This window comes from Phocoena sinus, chromosome 2 (assembly GCF_008692025.1).
Source record: "Phocoena sinus isolate mPhoSin1 chromosome 2, mPhoSin1.pri, whole genome shotgun sequence".
Lineage (NCBI taxonomy): Eukaryota > Metazoa > Chordata > Mammalia > Artiodactyla > Phocoenidae > Phocoena > Phocoena sinus.
In genome coordinates this window covers 127,566,956-127,587,638 of record NC_045764.1, presented here as the reverse complement: position 1 = coordinate 127,587,638, position 20,683 = coordinate 127,566,956, and positions in this window count along the sequence as shown.

Sequence of the window (20,683 nt, the reverse complement as noted above, 5' to 3'; positions counted from 1 at the left end):
ATATGCTCCATGGGGGCTTGCTCACCACCTTATACTTGGGTCCACGATAGGCACTTGATACATATTGTTTCACTGGACAGATGACAATCAGAAAGTTCTTTACAAAGAAGATGGAATTTGAGTGGTTGGCCTTCATTAAATGATAGGAATAAAATTGCAGGTGATGAGGGAAGGTATGATGATATTAAGTGTGCTGAGTTTGAGTTACTAGCAATATATGCAACTGGAAATATCCACCAGTCATATGGAAATGTGAGGTTAGCACCTGGAAGAAAGAACCAAAGTGTAAAGTTGGGCATGATTCACATGGTTGTGATAGGAGCATCACATGAGTAGATGCCCTCTCTAGAGGAGCAGGTGTGTACAGGGCATAGCAAAGAGCAAAGGACCAAGATGTGGAGACAATGACTGGATGAGTCTGACGAGGAGCTGGGGAAGACATCTTAGAATTCAGGATGACTCTCAAGAAGTAGGAGCCTCCACATCGTATAACATCTCCCTGACTCCTAACACATCTCTGAAATAAGTGAAAATGATCTGGATTAGATCCTTAAAGGTGCTCGCTAAAAATTATTTTGTGTCTTCCAAAAGCTGATGAAAGTTCAAATGAAACATTTAGCAGTTAATAGCCTAGGGAATTCCCTGGCAGTCCACGGGTTAGGACTCCGTGCTCTCACTGCTGGGGGCCCAGGTTCAATCCCTGATTGGGGAACTAAAATTGAGGCCAAAACTAAAAGGCAGTTAATAGAGCATTGTTAACATCATATATTTACTTCTAACTACATTCCAGAAAACATATTTACAAGCCATTTATTAGCTCATGGGGGATAAGCTGGCATGATATGCACTGCTGGTCACCCGACTAAACCTATCCCTTCCTCTCTTGAGAAAACCCAAATTTGGTCCCCATGGCCAGGTGCCACGGAAAGGGCACCATGGTCAAGCCCTGAGGCGGTGTTCTCGATTCAATTCTAGCCAGTGAGACATGAGAAAAAATCTGCTGGGTAGGGGCATAGTTCTGGGAGAAATTCTCTTGCTAATAAGGAGTGACAGGCAAGAAGTAACCATTCCTTCCCTCTGACTCTGGAAATCCTGCTGGGATTCAGTGCTTAGAAGTGCTTCAGCTGTCTTGGGACCATAAAGGAGGAGCCGATGCCTAGAGGGTGGCAGAGAGGGAAGTTGGTTAGAACCTAGGTCTACCATGATGTCACTGAGCCACTGGATTAACCAATTCTAGAACCAACCCATCTCTGGCCTTTTAAATGGAACAATAAATCCCCCTATTGTTTAAGCCCATTTGCATCAGAGTTTCTGTGACTCAAAGTCAATCATGGTTATGGGTTTAAGAAGACCTGACCTTCCCTCATCTAGTGATTCATCATTTTTACCAGAATCCAGTTTTCACATGTGTGGGATGAATTAGACCTGTAAATTCCCAAAATGTGGATCCTTTGCTTCTTGGAATCAGCATCTATAATGAATAAAAGATTTTAGCATATGCTTGTTTTAAATGTATCAGTAAATTACTAGGCTCACACACCAACAGAGATACCTCACCTAAGCTGCCTTGCCACTCAAGATTGGAGACTATAATAATAAGTGGACTCTATTCAGAGAAGCAGCTGGGACAAGGGGCTCAGTAAGAAGCTTGATTGTGGATTACATGCTCTTTCATTTGTTACACAAATATTTGTTTCCAGCTGGAGTAGAAGTCCCATATTAATTAGAGCTAGAATTGCTGACTTGATTTACAGAATGTAGACAAGAAATACTCCTCATTCCTTACTCTAAAAAGTTAGAGGGGTAAAGGAGGGAGTGACATTATTCATACCAGAATAGCTTAGAGATGAGGTTGCATCACTCATGAAACTTTAAGGAATCAAAGAAGATAGTGACACCAAATACAAAGCCAATTAACCCTTCTATTTGGCAGCTGATAGCATTTCAGCACTTCCGTTTTCTTTTTCCCCTCATTAATTTTAAATGCTATTGACAAGACTTTTCTTTAACCTATTAATTTGTTTTTATTCCCCTCCCACCCCATGCAATGACTCCTCTCTCCCTTCTACCATTTGAGCAAAGGATGCTTGTGGCAGAGCATAAGGCACAAGTTGCCTGCAATATATTTTCCTTCTTTTGTTTTCAAAAGCTTAAGCCATTGATTAATTTGTGGGGTGCGTGTATGGTAGGGGGGTTGGGGGGACCTGTAAGGGAAACATGAAGAAAGTGGAATGTTCGTCAAACTAAAAGATTCCAGGAGACAGGAGGCGAGGACAGAGGTCTATGGGCCCCTCACGCATCAGGGCCCAGAGCCATCTCCATAATAGTGCCCTAAGGAGGTGACCAAATGTTCAAATGCTCAGCTTTATAATACACCTAAAGAGATAGAACTCTAGGCAGTAGCTTTGCCAAAGGTCCCCAGGCTTCAAGTGCCACAGGGGTAAAAAACAGAGCCAGTAGGTTTGAAGGGACTGTACTTGCCAGGGCAGTGGGTGTCTCAGAGGACACCAATACAGTCCAGGGACTGAAGACCAGAGGGCCTTCCCCTGTATCTTGGCACTATGAGACCCGGGGCTTCCAAACAACCCTTGGGGTGAGGAGGCTCTGGGGGGCAGTCAGGTATGCCTGTGGGTACATTTCCTTTTTGCTGTGTAGGAAAAGGTGAGGTTGAAATTAAGTTGATTTAAATACATGAAAAAACTCAGTATCCCTTGCCACCTAGGTGTGCGGCCTGGGAGTCACACCTGCAAACATTGACTATTTAGGGCCCTTACTCAGTGAAATTCCTCTCTACATTAAGTTAGTTGTGTCCACTTTGGTAACATGCCAGAAACCCTTGACTCTAGACTTGTCTTAAAATCTCTAAGTACAGCGGCTCTCATGTGGAGGGGCACAGCACACGTGGTGCCAGACCATTCTAGGTAGAGACCAACTAGCAGCACCAGAAACACCTCTTTGCATTTGAGGACCGGAACATCAGATGGCCCGATCTAATGCTTGATTGCAAGCAACAGAAGACAGCCATGCTCACTTTTTCTCAGCTGGAGTGTATTGGGAGGATATTGAAGAGGTCATAGGATGAATGGGAGGGCTGGAGGCCAAGGCTCAGGAAACGGGCTGGACACCAAGAGAGGATGGGCAGTAGGGACCACAGCCAAGGTCATGCCACAGGACTGTCTGCCCCTGTTAGTACTCCACTGTTGCCCACAGCACAACATCATCGCCACAAGTGGTTTCTGAACAATCTTTGAATCTTTGCTTCACTCCCTTGATATTCAATGTCCCAGAGAGAAGGGTCTGACTGGCTGAGACTGGTTCCTACCCTGAATGTCTGGGGTAGGGAGGGGGGATCACTCTTGATACAGGGTGGAGCACTACACCTTGACACACAATGTGGCATTGCCTCCAGATGGAAAGGGAGATGCTGAGCAGAAAACAAACTAGCCCATGGTCCACTACATTCCCAGCCACTTAGGGAGAACAAAAGGGTGTTAAAGTTTTGTAAGCTCTGGCTTTAAATGAGCTACCTTGGAAATATATTTGCCTTATTTCCTGGAATCTAGCCCTGTAAAAGCTTTACGCAGGCTCGTAATTTCACTCCCAGATCAACTTGCAACCCATGACCCTGATTGCTGCCCAGTACTTGGCCCTGGATCGCTTCTCCTGTTGATTTTAGATTACTATAGCAATTCCTCGGCTCAGGGACAGAGATACCTGCCAAGCACCCACATTCAGAACAACATTTTCACTTTATCTCTCCCCTCTTACCTCTACCCTGATGCACATGAGTCCTGTTGGCTACCTGGTAAAGTTAAGAGGGAGGATAAGCTTAAGGACTATAGAATTAGAAAGTATTTTCATCTCCCTACTTAGAAGCAGAACTAAATTCTCAGAAAAATAGGAACATGGCCTGTTTTTTAGGCTCTTCAGAGTCAGGAAAACAGTATCCTCGATACATCCAACAGTAAATAAGACACTAACTGTGTTTGAAGATTCAGGAGAAAACAGAAAACACTTGATAAAAACGGGAAGGAAGGGAGGGGAGGGATAAATTAGGAGGTTGGGATTAACATATACACACTACTATATATAAAATAGGTAACCAACAAGGACCCACTGTATAGTACGAGGAACTATACTCAATATTTTGTAACAAATCTATAAGGGAAGAGAGTCTGAAGAAGAATATATATTTATAACTGAATTGCTGTGCTGTACACCTGAAACTAACACAATATTGTAAAGCAACTCTACTTCAATTTAAAAAACAAAACAAAAAAACAGGAAGGAAGATGCACACACACAGGAGGAAGAGTCTGTCCAAAGGGTCACGACAATGGCTGGGGACATAGCGTCCCCACATCTATGATTGCTCCTGGCTGCTTCGCCAGCTTTGGGCCGGCGGACATAGTGAGCAGACAAAGCCTCTGTTAGAGGTCAAGACCTCTCTCACATCTGTCAGCGCTGGAGGGCAAAAGCCTCAGGATCTGTGTCTGACCAAAGAATCTCCTTTTTTCAACCTGTTTTCAAGAGGTTCATTATGATGTGAGAGGGGAACACACCCTCTGGAAAGGGAAAAATTAAGTGAGGTCTAAGGGCACTGTTCAAAACTACAGCTACGCTACACACCTACAGTGAGCACTACAAAGTCTTAGAAAGTATTTATAAGCCGTGAATACCAACGCTTAACGGATGCTAATTCATTGATTTTCTTTTAAAAAGAAAAGCTGGGAAATTTTAAGTGAAGGCAAAATCTTTCCAATGCTTCCTGTTCTAATTTTCCTTAACTTTTTCACTCGGTTCACTCTGTATGTGAGGGTCTTGTGTTGTCGGTTGGGCTGAAGAGAGGGCTAAGTCACCCCAGACTGTGCTTCCCTCCACCTTCCCCAACCTGTGTGTAACTGAGTGTGCCTATTAGCAGGGCCTTGAGAGCCACAGCACCAGTGGCCCCAAAGTTGCCCACTGGCCAACAATGAACAGGTTCTAGCCAGGCCTCCCTCAGGTTTGGACAGCTGCTTTGTACCTAGCCCTGAGGTGGGGTGGGAAGTCCGGACAAGATGAGGCAAGCTTTTGCCGAGTTCTGTGGATGAATGGGGGCAGGGAGCCTGCTCTGGGCTTACTCCACGTTAGGCTCCCAAGCGGGAAACCCAGGGCAAATGTAGAGTCCTGAAGGAAAATAGAGCAAGTCTGAAAATTCTAAGGGCTCCACTGAGACACAGAAGCCTGTATGTCCTCCCCGCCCCCTTTCGTCATGGCTGATCACTCTGCTAAAGGAGATTCTGCCTCATGCAACAGCAAGTATGTTAAAACAGGAGGAAAGTGAAACAATGTGCGGCTGATTTTTCATCCCAGGTGAAGCCAAAGTATATAGCAATTATAAATATTATATATATATAAAATATAAATAAAATATCTAATATTGAAGTTCCTCACAGCATTTTCTTAAATATGCACTGAAGGTCATGGAATGAGGTTTTTGTGTGACCCACATTTATTTCTTTCCATTTCTTAGCTGTCACACTCATCCCACAATAAAAGGCTTTCTAGCGTATTATTACTTCAGGAACACTAACGTTTCTCAGGGGACCTTCCTACCCCAAGGAGTTTTTACTCCATCTCCAAAGAAGATAGAACAATCTCAAACAGTGAGTCAATTTATGGGCTTAGTTAAGATATAAATTACTCGGCCATCAATCAGATCTGCATAGATTTGCTATATTAGACCAAGGTGCACATCTGAGGGCAAGCCTTCAGCTGGTCAGAAATTCCCAGGGTGAGTTTTACAAGCAGTGCTGGGACCCTCATGCCTCCATGGCTTTTGTTGTAATTTGTTGTCTCTCTTTTTTTTTTTTTGCGGTACGCGGGCCTCTCACTGTTGTGGCATCTCCCGTTGCGGAGCACAGGCTCCGGTCGCGCAGGCTCAGCAGCCATGGCTCACGGGCCCAGCCGCTCCGCGGCATGTGGGATCTTCCCAGACCGGGGCACGAACCCGCGTCCCCTGCATCGGCAGGCGGACTCTCAACCACTGCGCCACCAGGGAAGCCCAGTTGTTGTCTCTTCATCATGATGTTATGAGGTTCAGAAGGAAGTGAAAAATGACTTCGATTCCAAAATGGAAATGTAATATATGAGTTCAACAAGATCTAGGTACACTACATATTTTAATTTATAAAGATGCTCCCAAACTTTACCAGCGTTCCCTTCCTGCTCAGCAGATCACCTAGCCTCCTGCTTCATAAAGAAGGGAAAGGGCAGCAGGAGTGATATCTCCCTCCATTTCTCTCCTTTCTACTTCCTAACTTGCATTTTCACTCACCTCCTTCTTTCTAGCTGAAGGAATGTGTACCCCCCTCCAAGACCCACATGGTGCTTCTGATAGTATCCCCACCACCTGGACACCTCAAACCATCAACAGCCCCCATCCTCTTCCTTCTTCATTTTCTCCCTTGTCAGTAATTCCCCCTCTCCCTCTTCTCCCTGAGAAACATGGTCAACGCTCTCCATCCTAAAAAACCTCTTAGTACTACTTCTCACCTTCTCTCTGCCAATCTCCTTGAATCCACTGTCTTCCTGTCTCTTCACCTGCCACTCATACCACACTGATTGCCCTTAATACTAGCTTTTTTCCCACTTGCACTTTCTCCTTTGGATGTTTACATCTATTCTCATGGAGTCACATATTACTTAAAAACAGATAATTCCAAAGATCTACCTTTAGCCTTGAAGTCTTGTCTGAGTTCCAAACCATTTCTAAGTGCATACTGGTCATATCCACCTGGGTGTACCAGAGGCACCTTAAGAAATAAGTCTAAATCCAAACTCATCCACTGTCTCATCTCTTCTCAAACCCACACCCCCAGAAAATGCCTGAATTTTATCTACCTGAGTTATTTCCAAATATCAGAAGTTCTAGTACTTTCCTGATGGTCCAGTGGCTAAGACGCTGCGCTCCCAATGCAGGGGGCCCAGGTTCGATCCCTGGTCAGGGAACTAGATCCCACATGCCGCAACGAAGATCCCGCACGAAGCAACAAAGATCCCACGTGCCACAATTAAGACCCAGTGCTACCAAATAAATAAATAAATATTTTTTTTAAAAAAAGAAAGAAATTCTATAAACAAGAAAAGACTACATATGTTAAATAATCCCAAAGATATAGAGGAATACGGGGGAAATCTGTGACACCCATAAAAACAAACAAGCAAAACACTAAAGAATAACCTAAAGGATTATTGAATAAAGAACCCCCCAGATTGACATATATACACTAATTTGTATAAAATAGATAACTAATAATAACCTACTGTATAAAAAAATATATATACTACCATAGTAAAAAAAAATTTAATAGCAATTCATATGCACATTTTTGTGGTATTGCTTGCATTTCTGTATCTGATTCTTTCTGGAGGAGTTTAAAGGTTAACTTGATAGTTTAAACTTTGTTGATAGATTTCCTTTATGCTATAAAGGCAATACTTTGTGTGTTTATGCTTGGATGCAATCTGGAATAAAATGAAGTAATTTTAAGCTCTCCCCCCAAAAATACATGAATTACAAAAAAAAAAGAAACCCCCAAAGGAATATGGACAAATATATTAGAATAGTGAATTAATATGGTATCTTAGAGACAACTGGTGAAGACGAGACATCTAATAATTAAGAAGTCATTAACTGATGGTACTTGCTTGGATTTAATTTGCTTAGGCCTACCATTTCCAATTGAAAAGATCAAAGGACATCGTTACATGGAATATGGTATTATTGTTGGCAAAGTGGATTTGCCTGCCGAATCTGCCCAGCACAGCAGGAACATGTGCTTCTAGAAGAAAAGTAAATGTGATTTGTAGCTTTCCATGCTCACTTACGGTAAGAGCAGACACCATAGTAAGCAAGCCCTAGAAGTACCAGGGGGAAAAGCCAGCAGAAGATGGGTGTCAAAAATCTTTACTTACTCCATGTGCAAACAAAGTTACACACGTCACAAATGACAGTCACTTTCTACAAGTGACTCCGAGATATAAGAGAACTGGATTCTCATCAATATTCACCAGTCCCCAGCTCTAACGTGTACATTATTCAGTGACCTTTGGCAAATGATTTAAATTTTCTGAGACGATTTCCAGACCTAAAAAAGGACTGTCACACAGTTGCAAAATCACTCGACAAAATCAAGCTCCAGCTCAAGCAAGATAGTTAAGTGTTTGAAATTCACAGTCCTGCCAACTGACTTGTAGAATGTTCAAATATAACTTTCCACTTGCCAAAAAATGGAATCATGTTAGCTTACACTTCTAGGAAATGTCAGATGAGGCTATTTGGAAAATCCACCTGCTGTGCCTAAGCCTGAAGCTGAAACAATAAATGGTCCATTTTTCTCTGGAAGTTAAATTCTACTGAATTAATCTTGTTACAAGATGAAAGCCTGAAAGTAAATATGATGAATCACTCCTCCTACCACGCCTGTGTGTGGTGCTAGCACGGCTCCCCGCTTTCTCCCCAACACGGCTCCAGTCAGGAGCCAAGCATCTGAAGCAAAGTGTGATCAACAGATGCTCGTTTCCATAATTGGCACTTTTCCAGTAGCCAACCCCAAATTTAATTAGCCACTTATCTGAAGCAGAAAAGGATTTCTAAAGCATTCTAGTAACCTGTGCTCGTTCTTTCCTCTGGTCCATACCCCAGCCCCATGTGCCTCCTCACCCAGAAGCCTTTGAACCATGCATATCAAGAACAGGATGTGTGCTAATTCTTAACGTAAATAAACAACTCTCAAAAATGTCCTTGAGATTGTCCTACTAGAGAGAATAATATTCCATTGAACTGAAGACCACATATGGTACGTAGGAAGGACAGTAGAAATGAGGCTGCACACGTAACTCAGTGCCAGCACATCAGCACTTCACCTGGGTTAGCTCACAACTTGTCTACTATAACCTACCCAGCTCTGGACTCCCTCCAACCTGCGGTTGTATCCCACAGGGTCCCAGTGGCTGCGCTTATTTAATATTGCCTGAGCAATAACCTCACCCCACTCTTCACTCTGTTGATCTTGTATTCAGCGAATTGTGTCATAGCTCCAAATCTCTTGGAACAAAGAAACTGTCTACACTTAGTCCTCTTGACAGCTATCTGCTATATGATGGGGTTTCCAGGAACCCATGTGACTTCACAGTCACCTCAGGGGGTCTCCTTGGCTCAGGGGGCTGGTGTCAAGCTGAAGCAGAAGGTATAGATGCCCATGGGGTACTGGCAGATGGTGAGGGGAGGTTAGGCCGAGCACTACCAGCTGGGGCCATGTCCCTCTTGCCTGCCCAGCACCTTTGCCCTGTTTCCTGCGAGCAAATCTCCTCTTGGTGGTGGTGAACCCATCCATGTGGTTCAGTCAGCTGACCAGCCCCCCACCTCCACCCAGAGCACCCAATTTCTCCAACGCCACAGTGACTGCGATAAATTTGGACCTGTGACCCAGGTCAAGCCAAACCTCTTGAAATTTGGGTTCTCAGATAGGCTTTCTCCCTGCACTGAGCTAAAAGAATGTGAGTCTTGCTTACCACTGGAGAGAAACTATCTACCAGGTGGAGGCGCGGGCCTTCCCATACCACACCATTTGAACCTTGCGTCCAGCCCTGCCTGGAGCCTGGATTTCACTTCCATGAGCTAATCAAGTCCCATGTTTGCTTAAGCTACATAGGATGTGGTTCTTTACCTGAAAGCCTCCCTACTAGTAAACACCTAATCTCATCCCCTCCCCAGTTTCTGCCTAACTTATTTAGATGACTATCTTCCTTCCTTTTGTGGTCTTTGCCTAAAATTCTCCATATCTTCCCCTCCAGCCCTTTAAACTCAGGTCAGAATCTAACTATTAAAGGGACACTTCCTATATTAACACATACTCACCAAAGCCTTGCAGCCTTTGATGTATGCCTACATGAAAATATTCCATCCCATAATCATATCCTAAGTGCTATTCCATAAGACCCATTCTTGCTCTATCATTGTTCTTTAACCAAGAGGTTTTAATTGGTGGAAAAAAAGAGAAGATTCTCATTTTAAAGTGTCCTAGCTTTTGAAAATGAACCCCCATGGTGAAATACAGTGAGGATCCAAGCTGTGTGCATGTGTTTTTTTAATAAGCGCTAGCGTTTGAAAGCTTATTGTATGCCAGGCAGTGTGCTGAACGCCTTACATGAATTTCTCATTAATCCTTACAGAAACCTTATGTGCTGTACTTTTTCTCTCCTATTTTAAAGAAGGGGTATTAACGCTTCAAGAGGTTAAATAATCTGCTCAAGGTCACCCAGCTGGTAGGCTGAAGTCTTTGCACTGAATCCACAGACCCTTCTTACCATCCCTAACCCCCTAACCCACACACCAGGGAGCAGTCATTTGCCTTCTTGGAAAGCCCCAATGAGGCTTCCACTGGAGTTGCTTTGCACAAGTAACTCAGTGCTAGCAGGTCAGCGTTTTAACTGAGTTAACGTAAAGCTCTTCTACTGTGACCTACCCACCACTGGACCTCCTCCAACCCACAGCCAGATCCCAGGGGATCTCAGTGGCTAGGATCATTTAATATTGCCGGAGCAGCATTAAATTATTCATTTTATCAATAGTATTAATATCCATTTTTAGACTTAAATAAAATATGCTTGGTTATTTTGCTTCCTGGTCCACAGCAATTCTAAAGGAATGAAAACCTAGAAGTAACTGTGAGGTGAAGGCCGAGCCCAGAAAACAGTGAGAGCTGACTGGGGGAGTTAGAAGGAGCCTGAAAAGCTATTAAAGGAGCCACGGGAACTCTAGATGTGTCCAGCGCCACCCTTCCCACGGCTCTTCATTGCCTGATTCACAGCCAGCCCTCAGAGCAAGGAGCCCACCTTCCATGGACCCTGAAGGGCACCATCATCACATGAAGTGGGTCCTCCAGTGCACTGGGGGCAGCGTACAGCCCTGCAGCGTTGGCAAACATGTGAATCTACTAAAAAGCTTATGTGGGGATTAAGTAGATATTCTTTTTTATGAATATGCAATCATCAAACTGTCCTTAAAAATATCTCAGTTCATCTTGGCTCTTCCCTAGGTGGTGGTTTTGAAGCCAGGAATCACATCTAATATATCTACCTTCATAATGCGTCATATAGTGCTTAATGCCCAAATGTCTTTATTACATAGATAATGAGTTCTGTTTCTTTCTGTGATGAGCCAATTGTACATCCTTATTATAAACACTGTCCAATTTATAAATGTTTTATTTTAGATATCATTCCAGAGAAATCATCCCCTGGAACTTAAATGTTTAACTTAGAGAAGGGCACCTCAAAAAAAAAAGGAGCGCACCTCAAAAAAAGAAAGAAGGGCACCTCAGTCCCTTCATCAGCACCCATATTTTTTTATTTGCCCACAGATCCAAGAAGACTAGAACAAGAATAAGAAGAGTAGGGAAAGTATTTTAGAAACTGGGACAGGTAGTGAGAAAAAGTAGAGGAGAGAGAAAATCTGTATCAAATGTAAGCATAAATGGTTATCTCAGGAAAGAAGGAAATCTCTCCCCACATACCCCTTACTTCCATCTCTACTCTACAGATATTTTAAAAAACATGATATTTTTGTGTCAAACTTTGTAGAACTCTGGTAGCCAGCCTCCAAGGTGACATCAGTGACTCTTGCCTGGTGGTATTCACACTCTTGTGTAGTGTGTAGTGTGTGTGTGCGTGTGTGTGTATTGAGGAGGTGGGTGGGCGATGCATATGTGCTTATATATGCATGATTGGAGGGGAAAGATCAGGGTTTAAAAGTTTAAAAGCATATTCATGAAAGAAAATTAAAACATAGGTAGAAGAAAATTACTTGAAGTCCAGGCCCTCACAGAACAGGAATTCACATTGTTGTTTACTTCCCTTGCCTCTTTTTGCCTACCCAGTCTTGCTTGTTTGTACAGCACCAGGAGTTCTTGACAATGACAAAGGATGAATCAATGTTCAAGCCTAGCCTTGACAATCCTAGCAAAGGATTTGCTTGACTACATTTTTTTCTCTTAAGATTCATTCTCAAAGGTTCAGAAATGAGTTATAAAAATGTGTGTATAAATATGTATAAAGGGCACTTTAGTAAAATACTTTACAAGCACTTTTGGCACTTCCTGTGTACGCCACACAAGAGCAGCTGTTTCCAGGAACCCTAAAGAAGATAGTTTCCACCCTTAGCGTCTAAATCTGACTTTAGACTGCTACTCAGCTAACATCAAAACTCATTTGTTTCATTGGGAGCAAGTGGCCATATTGTTTTGATCTTTTGATAAAATAGATGATTTTCTAAAAATTTAGATCCTCCATTATTCTATAATGCATAGAGACCTTGAATAGAATCTCTATGTACATAAAATTTTGTCTTATTTCTAGTTTTCACCTCACTGCTGGAGACAGGAAATATCAAGCTGGCTTAAACAGAATCAGGTCAGATGCTTCTGTCTTCAGTTAATAGTGAGAAAAACCCTAATAGTTTAGGGCCTGCTTTGTACCTAGCATTTTACATAGATTATCTTTAATCCTTACAACAGACTTAGAAGGTAATATTAACCCCATTTTACAGATAGGAAAAATGTGGTTCAGAGGGGTTAAGTAACTTGCCTAAAATCACCCAGCTTGTAAGTAAGTCCTGGAGCCTGGATTGGAAGATCACTCTTTACCTCCAAAGCCTTTGTTCTTTTCATAGCACCACCTGGCCTATTAAACAGGGCTTTTATTTTCCATCTGATCTCAAGGCCTCCTGTTACCTGCAGCAAAATAGCTTTACAGGTCTTTGTCCTCCCACAAGAAAACTGAAACATCTCACAGGCAGTAGTGAGCTGAGGTCTGTGGGCAGGGTGCAGGCCTTAGAGGGGACGCACAGACACAGCCAGCACACCTCACTCAGCCTTTTCCATGCAGACAGAAGTGGAAGACAAACACCTTGCCTAGAATGTTTAATTATTAAAAACTCATAAGTTCTTCCCAAAAAAGAAGGGAGAAGGTTTACTCACAAGAGTTAAAATAGTCATAGAACAGATCAGATACAGTAGCTTAATCTTATTACTTAATCTCTTTCATTTTTTTCCGGTGCTTATTTCCTGGGCCAACAATTTTTTTTTTGCTTACAGAGTCACCAGTTGATTCGTTCCTTTTAGAAACTCTCCATTCCTTGGTTTTCAGTAACTTACCCTTCCTTCTCTGTAGTTGGAATGAGGGGTTTAAACATTCCTACTCTGAAACAGTGTCGTTAACTATTCAGATTCCTGATGGCTATAGAGCACCCATGTGCCAGACACTGTTCTTGGAAATTTGAGGTGCTTCCTCTCTTGAGTGCAACTTCCTGGCTGGCAGATATTGAGGTAAGGGTTCAAGTTTGGTGTCCCTCCTTCAAATACAACTTCTCTAGTCATTGACTTGTTTCAACAGTGGTTTCTGAGCACCTACTAAGCACCAGGCTAGTAATTCTCAATATAATTAGTTAGTCAGTAACTGCTACTCTGCTAGTTTGGTTGCAGGTCCAGGAGTACATGAATAAAATAACTAATGCTCATCATGATAGCTGACACTCATACAGGGCTTAAGAAGGACCAGGCACAGTTCCAAGGGCTTTATGTATGTTAAACCATTTGATTCAACACCAACCCTCATTTTACAGTTAAAGAAACTGAGGCACAGAGAGGTTAAGATACTTGCCTGAGCTCACACAGCTTGTAGAACCAAGATCTGAACCCAGGCAGCTAGGTTCCAAGTCCACATTCTTAAACACTGTGCTACATTGATTCTCATATGATTAGGTTAATGGTAGCCCAGGAATGTTGTTATTTAAAAAGCAGACAAATGTTTTCCCCAAATGCCAACCCCAGCAAAAATCATTTATGAAACTATATTTTACCTCTCATAGTCATGAGCAAAGAAATGGTTAAAATGAGCTGCTTCATGTGTTCTGTAATTCTGAGCAGCTCTGTATGTTGAGTGCATCCATTACTTGGCAGAATGTGACTGCTGACTCTGCCATTCAGAAGAATCACACTGAAGCTGAAGTGGTAATAATTCAAAATTGACAAGCTTGGAGAGACTTGAAAAGCCAGGCATATCATTAGCATTTAATGGCATCAAGTATTTAATAAACCATAGTAGAAAGTATTACAAGAATGAATCTCAGTAAATCAGCAGATTCCAGGAATATTTGGAGGCTAAGAATTTTTAAAGTATTTTACATATAAGTGGTGGTTATTCCTGGAAATGAATCCCTTAAGTTGACAAAATAGGTGTTTTGTTTTTTGGGGTTTTTTTTTGACAGAATAGTTTTAGTTTTCTTAAAATGTTTAGTTTTAGAACGGTTCAACTAGAACAAAAATAATTTAAACCTTAAAAAATTGTTCAACACTACATTGTTCTAAAGATACAACACAGACTTGTTAAATAATGAGAAAAATAAAAATTAACTTTCTAATTATCATATAAAGACATGTGACACTGTTATATAAAAGTAAAAAATAATGACAATTGCATATCAGCTCAATATAATCCTTATGAAAGATTTTTAAGTCTTGATGTAAGTAAATTCTATTAGTTCCTACCTGTGAGTCAGTGTTGGTAGAACTGGCATGCTAGTCTGAGACTAGGATACTAGAAGACTATTTTACTGAAATAAGTACTAAAAATAATGTACATTCCTTTCTTGTTCAATTCAGTATGTCAGTGACCCCTAAAAAATGAGGGAGACCCAAGTCATTTCCAGTTGGAAGATGTCACATAAAATTGGCATTTCCGGGCTTCCCTGGTGGTGCAGTGGTTGAGAATCTGTCTGCTAATGCAGGGGACACGGGTTCAAGCCCTGGTCTGGGAAGATCCCACATGCCGCGGAGCAACTAGGCCCGTGAGCCACAACTACTGAGCCTGCGCGTCTGGAGCCTGTGCTCCGCAGCAAGAGAGGCCACGACAGTGAGAGGCCTGCGCACTGCGATGAAGAATGGCCCTCGCTTGCCACAACTAGAGAAAGCCCTCGCACAGAAGTGAAGACCCAACACAGCCAAAAATAAATTAAAAAAAAAAAATTGGCATTTCCATCATCTCTCAAAAACCACCCAACAAAAAACAAAGGAAAGGAGAAACTGAAATAAAAATCTCATCTTAAAAAAAAAACACCTGTTTTCAATTTAACCACAAAATAGGTGGAAGGGGTACAAAAGCAGTGGAGTTTGAGCAAAGACATGAAAGGAAGCTGAGAGAGGGCACCCAAGGCTACATATCTCAGAAATAGCTTAATAGTGCAACCAATGAGATGCACGTACTGAGGTAAAAAATCAATAGCTCTGTTTGTACAACAATGGAAGTAAGGTGGTGTTATGGGTTGAATTGTGTCTCTCCAAAAGATGCGCTGAATTCCTAACCTTGGGTACCTATGAATGTGACCTTATCTGGAAGTAGAGTTTGAAGACATAATCAAGGTAAAATGAGGTCATACTAGATTAGAGTGCGCCCTAATGCAATGACTGGTGTCTTTATAAGATAGAAGTTCGGACACAGAGACACAGAGAGGAAAAAGCCATGTGAAGGTGAAGACAGAGATTGGAGTGATGCATTTACCAGCCAAGAAACACCAGGGTTGCTGGCAGCCACCAGGAGCTAGTATGGAGGCGTGGGATGGATTCTCCCTCAGAGCCTCTAGAAGGAGCCAACCCTGCCAACACCTTGATTTCGAACTTCTAGCCTCCAGAACTGTGACACAATACATTTATGTTGTTTTAAGCCACCTGATCTGTAGTACTTTGTTATGGGAACTCTAGCTGTCTAATACAGATGGGTAGGCTGGTAGAGTGAGTTTCCCTGGACCTAGTTGTTTTTTTTAACTATTATTTTTATTTATTTATTTATTTATTTATTGGCTGCACCCTGTGGCATGTGGGATCTTAGTTCCCTGACCAGGGATTGAACCCATGTCCCCTGCAGTGGAAGCACAGAGTCCCAAACACTGGACCATCAGGGAAGTCCCAACCTAGTCTGGTTTTGAGTAGCAGAGAAGGTAGAACTAAACTAGAATCCCACAAACAAGCCATATTCGCAAGAAGTCATATGTTCATAAGGAGAGAAAAGAGACTACACTGTGAACAGCTCTGCACTGCCTATCTTCACTGGCTGGGGAGGAGAAAAGGCTAAAATATCTCACATGCAAAACCCTGGGTCAAAAGAAAAATTCTCCATGATACAGAAGGTGTCCTTGGCCTCTTCACAAATAAATAAATATTTATATATTTATTTATTTGTGAATAAATAAATTTATTTATTTCCTATAAATAAATATTTAATGTAGGAAAAATTCTCCTCACTCAAAGACAAGGAATGAAAAAGGAACCAACAAAGATATAAGGGAAAAAATGAAAAATGACAAAAAAGAAAAAAAAAATGAGCAGAAAAACAAATGCTGATGAATAGTCACCATGAAAATGGTACCTCAGAGCAGATGAAAATTCTGAATACATATTTTGCCTTAAATTTTTAAAAAATGTAATGGAGCAGTTGTTTTCAGAAAGCAAGCATGAAATAAAGAAACAACACTCAGAGAAGTGGGAGGTGAGATGACTGAAGGAGCTGAAACATAAGCTGACAGAGCTCAGGAAAGAAGTGAATGAAAAAGAAAAAATAAAACCATGGTAGAAATGTATGCAAAACCGGAAACAGGGTAAGGGTAAAAAGATACAGTATGGAACATAGCGGTCAGAAATGTGAAAAAGGTACAAATTGAAATGTAAACAAAGATCAAAATGTTCAGAGAGAACTTTATAAATATCAGAGCAGGAGTAGGCATTCAATATTCACAAAATAAAAGGACCTGAGGACAACAACATGAATAATGGAAGAGAACAGACAGTTAAAGATATATTTCAAGAAAACTTTCCTGTAAGAAAAGAAGACGAATTTACAAATTGAAATTGCATAGCATATCCCACAAAAATCTTGACTCAGAATGTTTACCAAACTTTGAAATTTAAAGATTTTAAAATAAATATTATTTGATCAGCCAAGGGGGTTGGGGGTTAAAGGGAGGAATCAAGACATTTATAAGGGAGAAAAATCAAATTAGCCCCAGATTTCTCTGTGACAACGTTTAATATTAGAGAGTGTAGCGATACCTGGAAATTTCTCCCAGAAGGAAAGTATATATTCCAAACTGTCATTCACTTCTAAAGACAGTAAGCAGTTTTGAATATGCAGACACTCAGGAAATACTGTTTCCAAGAGCTCTTTCTGAAGAAACTATCAGAGGACAAATTTCAGTCAACCAAGACATAAACGGAAAAACTGTAGGAAAGAACCACCTGTGAGCCCTAAATCTATTTAGTTGTGGAACTAGAACTAAAACAAAAGTGGGAATTATGATTATAGAACCGAATGTAAGTGCTAAAAACTCTGCCAAAGGGGAAACAATGTGAATAAAAAAGTTGAGAGGGAAATGGAAAAAGGTAGGAGGTAAAGAATATTAATTTCTCCATTTTTTCTAGCTGAGGGCCACAAAATTTCTTTAAACTGAGAAATCAATTAATGAGAATATAGGAATAATTGTTACCCCAAAAAATGATATAATCTTTTTATAATAATATAATATAGATAATAGATAATTTAACTAAAATTAGGTGGAAAAAGAAAGGGAAGGGAGATAAAGAGGATGTACAGTATCATAATCTTACCAGTGTTCACAGTAGAGAATTAACAGATATTGACTAAAGAAATAGAAGATTAAGGATAGTATTAATCATCCTTAATAGAAAACTCTTGAATCAAAAAGAAAATAAAAATTGACATTTCAGAATACCTGAAATATAGCAATAATGAAAACACTACTAATCAGATCTTAGAGGTACAACTAAAACAGTGGTCCCAGGGAATCTCATAGTCTTTGATAACAGTTATGCCTAAATAAAAAGGAAAGAAAAAACAAAAACTTTAAACTCTGACAACTCAGTATGTTAGGTTTATTTATTTTTGTTTGTTTCTTTTCTGAGGAAAACAGAATTAAGCAATAAAGATAAAAGTAGAGATTGGTGAATTTAAAAATGCAGTATCACCTCTTGATTAAAAACTCTCCCTAGAATAGGAATAGATGAATACTTCCTTAGTGTGACAAAAATGATTTCTCTCCTGGGACTTCCTTGGTGGCGCGGTGGTTGATAGTCCACCTGTCAATGCAGGGGACACGGGTTCAATCCCTGGTCCGGGGGGATCCCACATGCCACGCAGCAGCTAAGCCCGTGCGCCACAACTACTGAGCCTGTGCTCTGGAGCCCGCGAGCCACAACTACTGAAGCCCGCGCACCTAGAGCCCACGCTCCGCAACCGGAGAGGCCACTGCAATGAGAAGCCCGAGCACCGAAACAAAGAGTAGCCCCGCTCGCCACAACTAGAGAAAGCCCGCACACAGCAGCGGAGACCCAACACAGCCAAAAATAGATAAATAAAATAAATAAATTAAAAAAAAAAAGATCTCTCTCCCAATCTCAAAGCTGCATAGTGGGAACATGCTGGCTCTTCTCCCCACTCAGGATCTTTACACTAGCTGAGTCCTCCTTAAACTCTTTGCTTCCAGATCTCCCCAAGGCTGATTCCTCCTCCATGTTTGGGTCTTAGTTCAAATGGTACCTCCTCTGAAGGCCTCCCATGAAAATTCAGTGGAAGCATTCAGTGGAAGCCCCTGCATTTTTTTAAATTATAGACAACAGTACACTTCCCCCTAAATACTTCCTCCTTATTATTAACTAGAATTCAGTATTTGTTTATAGTTTTTATGTAAAATTTATACACAACGAATACACACTTTAACGTTTGCTGAGTTTCAACAAACGCATATATTTACTGAGTTTTAACAAGTGCATACACCTGTGTAACCCAACCTCTATCAAAATATAGAATATTGGGCTTCCCTGGTGGCGCAGTGGTTGAGAGTCCGCCTGCCGATGCCGGGGACACGGGTTCGTGCTCCGGTCCGGGAAGATCCCACATGCTACGGAGCGGCTGGGCCCGTGAGCCATGGCCGCTGAGCCTGCACGTCCGGAGCCTGTGCTCCGCAACGGGAGAGGCCACAACAGTGAGAGGCCTGCGTACCGAAAAACAAACAAACAAACAAAAAATATATATATATATATAACATTAATATTACCCCCAAAAGTTCCCTCATGCCCCATCCCAGTTAATCCACACTTCCATGCCCTTAGAAGCTATAAATATTCTGACTTTTTCCACCATAGATTAGTTTTGCTTCTTCTAGAATTTCACATAAATGGAATCATAAAATATGTACTCTTGTGTATGGTTTCTTTTGCTCAGCATAATGTTTTTGAGATTCATCCATGTTTTATATATCAATGATTTATTTTATATTGCTGAGTTGCATTCTGCTAATACCACAGTGTATTATTCCATTCTCATATTAATGGATATATAGGCTATTTCCATTATAGATAAAGCTGCTCTGAACATTTTATTAATATGTTTTCATGTTTCTGGGACCCAAGTAGCTATGTTTAGTTTTATAAGAAACTGCCAGACCTTTTCCAAAAAGGCTGTTCATTCCCACCCACAATATTTGAGCATTGCAGTTGCTCCACATCACCACCACCATTTGGTATTGTCAGTTATTTTAGTTATAGCATTTTGGTGGGTGTGTAAGCAATTTTATTTTTTAATTAAAATATTCTTCCTATTCCAAAAAGTATTTGCAGGTGACTAAAATCCATTTAAGATGAAAAAGCAAACACAAAAATCAGAGTGAAGAAAGAACAAGCATCCATAGGTATGATGAATCCAGGAAGTATTAGTACCAAGAAATAAATGCATGAAGTAAGTGCTTTGTAATTATTGAAGGTGGTTCCCTTCATCAGACTCTGAGAATCTTAGTGGCCAAAACAAAGAGGAAAACATGACCAGTTACAGGATTTATGCTGTCCTTATGGTAAAAACTTATTAGCTGTTCAGGACAAGGAGTTTATCCTGATACTGGGCATAAGGAATCTCTCCTGCAGGTTCTCACATAGAAGACCCTGAGTGATTCTGTAGTACATACTCTCAACTGTGTGTTCTATGATAAATATACATTGTGTATCAAATTACCCTTTTAAATATAACATCCCTCAATGCAATCCAAAGGCATATAAGAGGTTATGACTCCAGAACAACCCCGAGAAATGAAGTGCAGCAGAGACTGTGAGCATTACCTCTCATACTACAACTGAGATCATACAAATCACCTTTTCTATTTTTTTTCCTCTGCCTCATAGTCTCTGTCTTATCTGAATTGATCCCTTTAATTCAAAGAATTGATGCATATTAAATTAATTTCAAATTATTCATATTTATTTATTGAAACATTATACTCTTATCTTTTCCCAAACAATTATGTGTAATATTTCCTTTGCTTATGCGTTTTCACAGATGATCCTACAACCTCCCCAACTAGATTATAAATTCCCAAGGGCAATGGCCATTTTTATATTGCAGTCAACAGTAAACGTTGACTAAGATATTACTGGTAGAGAAGAAAATATGACATAAATATAAGCATTATGCAGTCGTTCATGTGCAGCGTAACATTTACATTAAGATAGAAAATGTTTTTTATGACGCTAGGATAATACTAAAACATAGGTAGAATACCACAAATCTGGTATAGTAGAAACCTAAA